We start from the raw sequence: 11538 nt of genomic DNA, 5'->3' as shown, positions 1-11538 counted from the left end.
CCAAATCAGTCTTGACCTCTGTTAGCTGTCTCCCATTAGCATGACTGGCCAGTGTTAATAGAGACCCTAATATCTTTATATGCAATCACATACATGTTATCTAATAACTTATAATGTATGTAACTTTAGTTACAAATGATGCAGTAGCTGGGAGCAAGTTATGAAATTACAAACCACAAGGAAGAAGCCACCTAGTAAGTAACGTTGAGATTTAAAATATTTTGTGAAAAATATTTTTGTATAACTTGGAAACCTTAGCAACTATGTAAAAACAGACAGTAGGATTTATTTAGGGATCCAGAATAGGATAGTAATAAAGTTAATGAGCAGTTTCTTCTGTTGCTTCACTTTCTCACAAAATGTGTATATGTTATCTCATTAAATCCCCACAACACTTGGGGATTAGGAAGGTCAGGCAAGATCCACATCTTAGAGAAGACAGTGGAGCCTAAGAGAAAGTACTTGACCAAGAAAATATAGCTATGTGTCCAAACTGGGAGAAGAGCTCATCTTCAGAACTTTGGAATCTTCTCATCTTATCATGCAACTTATGGTTAATTTAATGAACTGTACTGCCCTCAGTTCAGGACTACTCAATGACAATTTACTTAAATGCTAATATGAAGCTAGTATAGCTCATAAATGTGAAGTGTACAGAAATCATATACCAATTTTATAAAATTAATAGAGTTATGAGCATCTGTTCTATTATCATAAATATGAGTACTATGTAGTATGGTTGGTATATTATATCAGTATTAAAATAGCAATGTTATTCATGACTTTTTCTATATAATAGTCACCATGTGATTTCCCAGAAAGAATAATAAAGGCGATCAAAATATTCTTTATTCAAACATAGCTATCTAGTTAAAACTTCTGATAATGAATTTTCTCTTGGGGTTCCTGCCAAAGACACAGAAAGTAGGATTATGACAGTTTTGATAATAAAAGAGCTATTTAAAAATTGGTATGTAAGTTTTATTGTTTTCCTTTCTTAAAATTCTACAATTTATAATTTTTAAGATGTTAATCGTGGGATTCTGAAATAATAATGTCTAACTTTTTTTCTAAGGAGAAATGTATTTAGTTTCAAAAGTTTACTAAATTCATTAAATCCATACAGTACCATTAAATATATTAGAAAATAATTATCTGTTTCTATACAATTACAAACAAACTGGATTTGTTATAAAATGGATTTATTATTTTTACAAGTTATTTCTAATAAGTGATTAAGTAATGATTATTTATAATAAATAATAAGTAATAATCATTTACAAGAAATGATAGCAATTTATTCATAATAAAAGTACCTGTCTAGTTAAACTGGGATTGTAAACAAACACAAAGCAATAAGAAATGTCAGGTTATATTTTTAATTTACTTTTGCAGATCAGTATGGAAGTTGTAAAAGCAATTCCTTATTGAGGATCACAAGTTCATTTATATGTAACTGTTACATTAACAATCTGTTAATCTTTCTCTTTCATAGGTTGAAGAGAATGAGCTGTTCCCATTAGAACAAAAATATTTTTCTTCCATTTGTTGGCTAATTTGCTGTCTTAATCTATTCAAGCTGCTGTAACAGATTACTATAGACTAGTTTGCTTAAACAACAAACATTTATTTCCCACAATTCTGGAGGCTGGAAGTATGAGATTAATGTGCTGGCGTGGTCTGGTTCTTGGTGAGGGCCCTCTCAGTTGACTTTCTGTGCCCTCAGATGGCTGAACCACCATCTCTGGCCTCTTATGAGGGCACTAATCCCATTTGTGAGGGTTCCCATGACTTAACTTCCTCCTAAAGCCCCCTCCCCCCTCCAAATACCATCACATTGGAATTAGAATCTCAACATATGACTTTTGTGGGGACATAAACATTTACTTTGTAAAATTTACTAATTTTGTTAAAACGAGATATTACCATTAGCCAGATTTGCAGTTGTATAATAAATATATATCCAGCCCATCTCTGGACTTAAAAGTTTCAATAGAAATACAAAGATGTGGGGCGCCTGGGTGGCTTAGTCGGTTAAGCGTCCGACTTTCGCTTAGGTCATGATCTCGCAGATCGTGGGTTCGGGCCCCGCGTCGGGCTCTGTGCTCACTGCCAGCTCAGAGCCTGGAGCCTGTTTCAGAGTCTGTGACTCCCTCTCTCTCTGACCCTCCCCTGCTCACGCTGTCTCTCTCTCTCTCCTAGAAATTAAAAAATATTAAAAAAAAAAAAAAGAAGTACAAAGATGTGTCGTAAAAGCAAAAATACTACAATGTAAGTTGTACCCTTAGTTGTGGTGACTTGTCCAGTGCAGATTTAATCAACTGTATGAAGCTACCTTAGTTTTGTCTAGTTTTGAATGTCTTAGTTTTGAATCAGGCATGTTGCTTCATATCAGAAACACAAACATGAAATAGATGCAGTTCTCATCTTCAAGGTACTCACTATAAAGCAGAATTAATTTCCATGGTTCTTATCTTTTCTAAGGAAAACATTGTTTTCATTCATTCATTCATTCATTCACTCAACAAATAATTGTTTTTGTTGTGTTAGTATTTCTTTTTAATACTGGGGAATGGAAAGTATTTTTCTTACCTCAGTATACATTGAAGATTATTTGCTTTGCTTTGTGTGTTTCCCTATGCTTTTGATGGTAGTATCTATATTGTCTTTGATCTTTATATTCAATTTTCTAGGCAGTTAAGTCATGCTATAACACACTGTAATAGAAGGGTCAGTGATGGTTTTTAATTGGTTAAAAAATAAAAATGCCAAGTTAATGAAAAAGGTTTTTCTTATTCTTTGGCATAGGTCTTGTCATAAGAAAATGACCATCATACTTTATGAGAGTCCAGATTCTCTAGCACTAAAGGAGAGAATCTCTACTGGTCACCACTTACAAACTAGAATCACAGACTTTCCCACAGCCATCTCCTTATTGGAAGCAGAGTCAATACAGAATATAAATGCTGTTTCAAAGGCTTCTCACTGATCCTCTTGAGGGATGAATCTGAAAATAGCCTATTCCACACAATATGGCTTAATTTCTACTAGTTTCTCTGTCATGAAAAGTACTTATAAAAGATGGCACTGTTTTGGCTTACATGCTATAAAAGAATTCTCCCACTAGAGAGGGACACCTGATGTCACACTCTGAGAGCTTGACTGTGTTAATGTAAATTATTTATATATCTGGCAGGATCCACTCTGGAAAATTGCCACCACCTTCTCAGTGGTTCTTCTTAAAGTTACCAACTATAATCTCCAAGTAGTTCAGAGTAGATAAATTCTTAGCATGGGATCTTTTCATTTATTCTTTCAAGAGAGAAGAAATAGACATGTTTGCAAGGCACATAAAGTGGCTAGGACTTAATGTGTTTATTGCCATCTCTCAGAGAACAGGAAGTAAATACACTTGTCTATTTTGTACTCCTCTCCACTGGCTACTAGAAAGATTTTGCAAGGATCATTGTCTCTTACCTGTTTTCTAACATTGCATAGTATAGTCCCTCTAGACCTTATAATGGGTTCTTCATGTTAAACTGAACAGTCTCTACCTACATTTCCTCCTTGAACTAAAGAATTAGCAAAGTAAATATGCTGTCACCTTACTGCTCCCAGTGGAAGAGATGTAGAAAAATTGTGCTACTTAAATTTGTTGTTCAATTGTAATACCAATTCCATTCATGATGCCATTTGTGTTGATTTTTTGGGTTAGGTTACGATTACAACTATAATTCATCTGTATCAAGTTTTGATACATCACGTTGTCCCTTGCATATCATTATTTGTGATAGTGGGGAAAATTTTAATATATCAACTAACTACCAATAGTATAATTAATATTCATTCTGGAATGTTTTCCAGGGGTGTTCCAAAGGAATACTTTGTGGAAAAGCATGAATACTGTATTCATAATATTATTAGATATTTTCCTCTTGCTGATGCAAATTCATTTTGTTTTTTAGTTATGAATGAGAGTTCTGAAGAAGACATTAGCAGGTAGGATTTTTATAGATTCATTTTTTACCTTTTAAATAAGGGAATGAAGAGGGGTGCCTGGGTGGCTTAGTTGGTTAAGCGTCCGACTTCAGCTTGGGTCATGATCTCATGGTTCATGGGTTTGAGCCCTGCATCGGGCTCTGTGCTGACTGCCAGCTCAGAGCCTGGAGCCTGTTTCAGATTTTGTATCTCCCTCTCTCTCTGACCCTCCCTTGCTCATGCTCTCTCTCTCTCTCTCAGAAATAAATAAAACATTAAAAAAATTTTTTTTAATAAATAAATAAGGGAATGAAGAGAAATGGAACTAACATTTATTCAGTTTTATTCTGGGCTAGACAGGACATTATGTGTTTGACATATGTTCTCTGTATAATAATCATAATTGCTCTGCAAAGTTGTCATGCTGTCATTTTCTTCTTTTTATTAATTATAAAACTGTGGTTTAGGGAGCTTGATTAATTGGCCCCAAATCCCATAGTTAATATGGGCTTACCCATAACTTAACTCTAAGCCTACCAGGCTTTCAAACCAATTCCTCTCCCCATAGTACCTTTGCACCCATGGTATCAAGAGACAGGATCCAGTTAAGATCTACCTCAAGGGGTGCCTGGGTGGCTCAGTCAATTAAGTGTCCAATTTCAGCTCAGGTCATGATCTCACAGTTTGTGGTTTGGAGCCCCACATTGGCCTCTGTACTGATAGACAGCTCAGAGCCTAGAGCCTGTTTTGGATTCTGTGTCTTTCCCTCTCTGTCTCTCCCCCACTCATACTCTTTCTCTTTTTGAAAAATAAACATTAAAAACAAAAAAAATTTTTTTTAAAAAGATCTACTTCAAGAAGTCAGATATTAATTGTTTGCTTTGGCTTAATTTTTTCTTTTTCTGAGAAGCCTGATTAGGCCTAGAATGTGTTTGTTCTAATGTGTTTGATAGGTAAAGCAGTAATCAATACCTTATTTTTGCCATCAAGAGTTTGAGGGCAGAGCTCAGTTAGCTGTGGCTTTAAGACTGTAGATCATTTGCCTTCTCTTCCCTCAGATTAAAATCAGCAAAGGAAAGAGATACTTTGGATGAAACAAACAACAACAACAACAAAACCAGGTACAAGTTTCCAGTAGTCCTCTCCCAGTGGAGTTGTACAGATAGCATCTAATTGTCCCAGCAGTATTGTTTGATGACACGTGCGAAAAGTATTGCTAACTTGAGAAGCTTACCCAAGCCTTGGTGTTTGGGGTTTTTAACAGGGCTCAGTGAACACTGTTTAGAGATACAGATAGATATGCAGCTCCCACATGACTTACCTTAGTTACTGCATCTCCAACCCCCTGTTAAACCGAAACCAGCATGGCCAAGCACTTCAGGCATATGAAAGCTCTCTTTTCAAGAAGGATATTCCAAGGGCTCAGAGATTACCTTCCCAGAAGATAGGTCAGGCTCAGTTCTTTCTTTGGAGTATGCAGGATTAGAGCTTTTACTGCACAGATTATCAGTCTATTCCTTATTACCCAAGGAATTATTATACAGCTTGCTCATTCTGGCCTTTGTGTCTACCAATGTGGAAAGCTTTCTCAACCATTTATGCAAAGCCTTACTATTCTTTAGGATCCAGCACAAATCTATCCATTTCCATGAATTCTCCTCCTTGCTGTCCCACATCTCTGCACATTTACAAACTCTGTCGTACATTGGGCACGTTTATGTATTGCCTTCAAATATCATTTTATTGGTGATATCTCTCAGTGTAGGTTCTCATAGTAAATTCTGAAGAAGTGAAGTTTTATTGATGAATTGCTTGGGTTTGTTATTCATTCTTTAATGTAGAATTTTATTTGCCCTAAACTCTTACTGGAAGGTAAACTTACAATATTATAAGATACTTAGTTTTAACATACCAAATTAAATATGCAAGTTCTTATCATTCTTAATTTCAGAATTCTAGCATATTCCCATTTCCCATCTATTTTTTCCTGCTAAAGAGATCTAATTTTTTTGACTTCTAATCACTTTGACTTGAATTGCTTTTCTCTGTTACTTTCTCTACCTGTAGCATTTAAAAAAGTGGTGACCAAAACTTATTGCCTTTAAGGGAAAGATACTTTTACTTCCAATTAACTTATAGCTCTGTACAGAATTTTACTAGTAGTTTTTCCATCAAAAAACTTTATTAAGAAATGTTCTTAATTACTTTTGAGTACATTTCTTAGATCATAATAGACAACTTGGGAGTCCTTCATTCACTATTAGGATATACGTTAGGTGTTATTAACATGGGCACATTACTTTGTTTCAGGCAGTATTCTAAGTGTTTATTATCTTAATCTTTCTAACAACTCAAGAAGGAGGTTGTTCCATTTTTATTAGAGTATCCAAGACATGGGAAGATTAATTTGCTACAAGTGAGGTCTGATTCCCTTCCAGGACATGCTACACGGGCCTCACCTGACTCTTAATTTAAAAATTCCTAAAAATTACACCTCCTACTTATCTTTAGTGTCTCTGGTCCTTTTCTACATAATTACAGTAGAGTTTACCCAAGTCAGGCTGAGAGATCTAAATACTTTTTAAAATAAAATTTTAACTTTTAAGATAAAATTAATTTAAAAAATTTTAACTATCATTATGATGTCATTAAGGACATTATTTTTAAGATGTTATATAAGCCATTAATGCAGTACTTTCTGGAAGCTTATATTAGCTTACAAATTCACCCTTTGTAGAGTGTAATTTATTATAATCTATGATTTTCTTGATATAAGACAAATTAAATGAAACAAAAGATATATTGTGCATATTTTCAGACATCAAATAGAACATTATTTTCCTGTCTGCTCCCCAGTACACACAATATACACACACGTTTTTCATACATGAAGTAAGTTATGTATCCCCTGGAGATATGTGCCCCCCCATTCCCCTGCTCCTGAGTTATTTTGCTTTTAATATATTTCAAATATACTAGCAATTTGGTACCTTTTCATTATTTGGTATTTGTGAAGCCAGCACAGAGGGAAAAGAAAACAAAAACCAAAATTTACAGTTATATGAAAATTACCCTAATGAGAAGAGAGAAGCCATATCACATATTTGGAAAAACACTGGGGTAGAGATAATAGGATGGGATTTGGATCCTAGCTGTAGCAATACTTTGCCAGTGCCACTTCTGGCAAGTAATACATCGAGAAGATAAAAAGATGTTTAAAAAAGAAATATGTACAAAAAAGATGGAAGTAAATGTGTAACAAAGAATTAATACAGAAAGTGGATGTTTAAAAAAATTTAATGCTGCACCTAAGATCTGAAAAATGTCTTGCAGAATCATTCTCAACTCCTCCATTCGCCAAATAATGATCGTGGGCAGCAGATGGTATTCTGTTAACTAAGGAGAGAAAATGGCTGCTGAAGTCCTCTTCTGCCTTTATCCTTATCGTTACACAACTACAGAGACTGCAATCTTAAAACACGAAAAGAGTTGGGAAAATGATTAATGCAAATTATATCCACTTAAAAAGACAGTTTCTAGTTGCTTTAAATGAATATAAGCCCTAAAAGTTACATCCCAAAGCACTGAAGGAATTTAAATAACCCATAATTTGGACAGTAAACCTTTGAGCCAAGATGATTTGGCTGAGATGCTAACGACAGATACAAGCTTCACAAGGACAAAAACTTGTTAATATCATTCCCTGGTATATCCACAGTTGAAAGCATGGTACCTGGTGTGCCTTAATGGCTTTACAAATGTCTCTGATAAAATTCCAAAGTACTGTGTATTTTTCAGTTTGTGGAAATATGGAAAAGGAAGTAGTGATCACTAGGAGGCAGCATTGATTCACGAAGACCGAATATGCCCGCGTCATATAGTTTCCCTGGTAAAAGAGAAATGAAGATCACTGAAAAGCATTTGACCAAATTTCACATAAACACTCCCTATACACAAGATGGAGAAGAGACTAATTATCTTATATTTAAACAAATTTGTAGCTGGTTGAACGGGAACACTATGCTGTTTAATGGATCAATAGCAACCTGAGTGGAGAGAGCTCTGGCTTGTCAACATTGTGCTTTTCAGCCTTACACGTAAATAGAATTTTTACCAAACTTGACAATGACTTAAATACTGAGAATAATATCCCAAGGTAAACAAAACAAACAAAAAGGCCAAATCAGTAAAATAGAATATTAAAATGAATAAATTTATAAAAGGAGGTATACAACTATGCAAGTTCAGAATGGATATCCTAGTTTATATATGAAAAACTTGTGTTTTCATTTAAACTCTATCAATCAAGGGTGCCGGCGTGGCTCAGTCGGTTAAGCGTCTGACTTCGGCTCAGGTCATGATCCCACAGCTCGTGGGTTCGAGCCCCGCCTTGGGCTCTGTGACAGCTAGCTCAGAGCATGGAGCCTGCTTCAGATTCTGTGTCTCCCTCTCTCTGGCCCTCTCCTGCTCATGCTGTCTCTCTCTCAAAAATACATTTTAAATAAATAAATAAATACACTCTATCAATCAAGAGTATATGATTGCCATAAAACAAATTTAATTATACTGCATATTTGCTAAATAATATAAACTTGTTATACCTTCCACCCACTTCACCTTAAATCATCAGAATTTAAATATTCCAGTCTCTTACAGAGAAATATGGTAGCCAATGGGACTCTGAAAAATGAAGGTACAAGACACCCATTTCCAGTTTGGCCTTTGAATACCTAGAATAAGCTGTTTACTCTTAAATCCCATGTCATAACCAAATTTTGTAAAGGGAGTCTGATTTTATTGGTCACAATGCCAAAAGATCCATATTGTTATCCATGTCTTAAAGGTAAGGATTTTGAAGCATCATTATAGGCTCATCCAGGCATAGTAGGTCTTTAATAATTCTACCACACTTTCCTTACTTAGGTATTTATTGAGTATTCCTTTTTGCCCCATTCCAGATCTACTGAGCCTTATCGGTGAGGGTGGAGCCTGATAATATTTAAAGCAACTCAGGTAATTATGAAAATGACCCACTACACACCTTTGCAAACTGCCTTAGATCATCTAAATATTTCTTTCAGTCAGGCTTCAGGAATTTGATATCATACTCTACTCATAAGCAGTTTATAAAAATACAAAGACCTGGTCAAATTAGAGCCCTGTTACTCATTAAGTGTGACCTCTCATAAGGCACTTAACCCTGCTGAGTGTCAATGACCCCATGTGTAAAATGGTCACTGTTCTAAGTTTTTCGCATATGCACTTAAAAAATGCTACCTACTAAATCTTGAATGTGAAGTCCCCAAATACACTGTATGGCCAGCTAAAGATTGCTTTATAATTCTGGGTAGCACCCTTGCAGGTTGACATGCCACTGTGAAGACACTGTATACTTGCTCATCCACATGAATCCTTTGTTACATGTCTGAGGAACATGTTGACATGGATAGCCTACATTTATATTAAATACTACTTAAAAAGTTTTTTACCTATCTCACATTAGGTTAAAAATTCGGAATGATTTTATAAAGGTGTTAAACAAGATGTTTAAGTAAAACACATATTAATGAATTATCTTTAATTATTCTTTTCATATCACGATTTGTAATATTTAAACTAAAACTGTCAGCATGTAAGGCCATTTGATTTAGTAAAGTATTTTAGCCTAAATGCAAGGCCATTTGATTTAGTATTTTAGCCTAAACACAATGTTTTAAATTATTGCTTTAGGTGGTAGGTTTTCAGTTAAAAAGGAACAAATTAAGTCCTTTTGCAGTTAATTGCCCTTTACAAAAAAGTTTAGTATAAATATCTTGCCAAGAAAAATTTGATTAAGTTGAACTTAGATAGTGCATGGAGTTAATTATGGGTTAAAATTTATTTGAGGCTCTTTATAAATAAGAAAAGTGATTATAAGTCTCATTAAAGAACATAAAAACTTGATACTGCATAAGAATCAATTGCCACTCATAGTTGTGGTTCCTTTACAAGGCTCATGCAAAAAAATATCCAATTTGACTGGTTAAAAGCACAAAAAACCTACCATATGCACCCAGGAATAAAGAATCGCTTATACCATTAGTTTTTTGTTTTATTTTTTTGTTAAGGTTTATTTATTTTGAAGGAGACAGAATGCAAGCAGAGGAGGGGCAGAGAAAGGAGACACAATCTGAAGCAGGTCCTGACTGAGCTGTCAGCACAGAGCCCGATGCAGGACTCAAAATCACGAGCCAGGAGATCGTGACCTTAGCCGAAGTTGGACAGTTAACTAAGCCACCCAGATGCCCCAAGAATTGCTTATTCCATTTGGTGTGCTTTCATTTTCACTACCGTTAATAGAAATATTCAATTCATATTTGAGGAATGATTTTTCTGACATCAATCAGGTAAATGCATCACCTGATTTCAGGATACATATTAGAAATTCATTACTGTGGGGGCGAGGACTGTGATTTGTTTACTACTTTGTGTGTAATTTGTATTATATTAAGTATGTTGGCAAAGTATCTGACTTGGACTTCATTTGTACTGTTAGAACACATTTCACTTATCAAATGAATGATCTGCATTCCTTATTTGATTTTTAGAAGTAGTTTATCCATTTAAAATACTATTTACTTAAACAGCACATTTGGTTTATAGTCCTAATTAAATTACCTGTTTGCTTTACTCACTTTGCATTATTTTCATTATATTATTAATTATAAAACCTTATACTACAAAAGCAAAATATGTCTTATTTATTCAGGAGAGAGCAAGCATGTGGGCACACACGGGCTAATGGGCGATGAGAAGGAAAGAGAGAATCCCAAGCAGGTTCTGCACGGTCAGCAGTGTCCCAGGTGGGGCTTAAACTCATAAACTGTGAGATCATGACAGGAGCCGAAATCAAGAGTCAGATGCCACTCAGGCGCCCCTAAAAGCCAAATATTTATGATAACCAACACTAGCTAAACTTCCTCTAATCCCGAGGCAGATCAGAACGTCAACCAAGATATGTGGGTGATGGTGCCTGAAGACCAGTGAGGGAAGACGACTATCTCAACAGTTCTCTTTATAAGTCTTGTTTCTGTGCAAGAGTGAAGATAGTTTCCTCTGGAAAATGTTTTATTTGTGAAAAAAAGAAAAAAGATCATATCTAACAAGCAGTTTTAAATATTAAAAAGTACAAATGAAATCTACCTCTAAACTCTGAAAGGATCTATTCCAGAAGCTCTTTTCAGACTTTATATAAATTAGCCCTCATCTTTTCTTACTGAGCTTGTATTATTTTCAGCCAAAGGTCAGGAAACTATGGCCTACAGGCCAAATCCAGCCTGCCACCTGTTATTATAAGTGAAGTTTATTGGAATACAGCCACAACTATTCATTTATGTGTATCTATGGTTGTTTTCATGTGACAATAGAATTGAGTAGTTGTGACAGAGACCATATGGCCCTCAAAGCTTAAAATATTTGCTATGTGCATTTTTACAAAAATGCCAACCAACCCTTAAAAACTTTCATTTTTTAAAAAAGAAAAACTATTTAAATTTTGTTTGAATTACAAGAATGTAAGTA

This window comes from Hyaena hyaena, unplaced genomic scaffold (genome assembly GCF_003009895.1).
Source record: "Hyaena hyaena isolate Hyena2069 unplaced genomic scaffold, ASM300989v1 scaffold_927, whole genome shotgun sequence".
In the NCBI taxonomy this organism is placed as follows: domain Eukaryota; kingdom Metazoa; phylum Chordata; class Mammalia; order Carnivora; family Hyaenidae; genus Hyaena; species Hyaena hyaena.
This window is presented reverse-complemented; position numbering follows the sequence as displayed.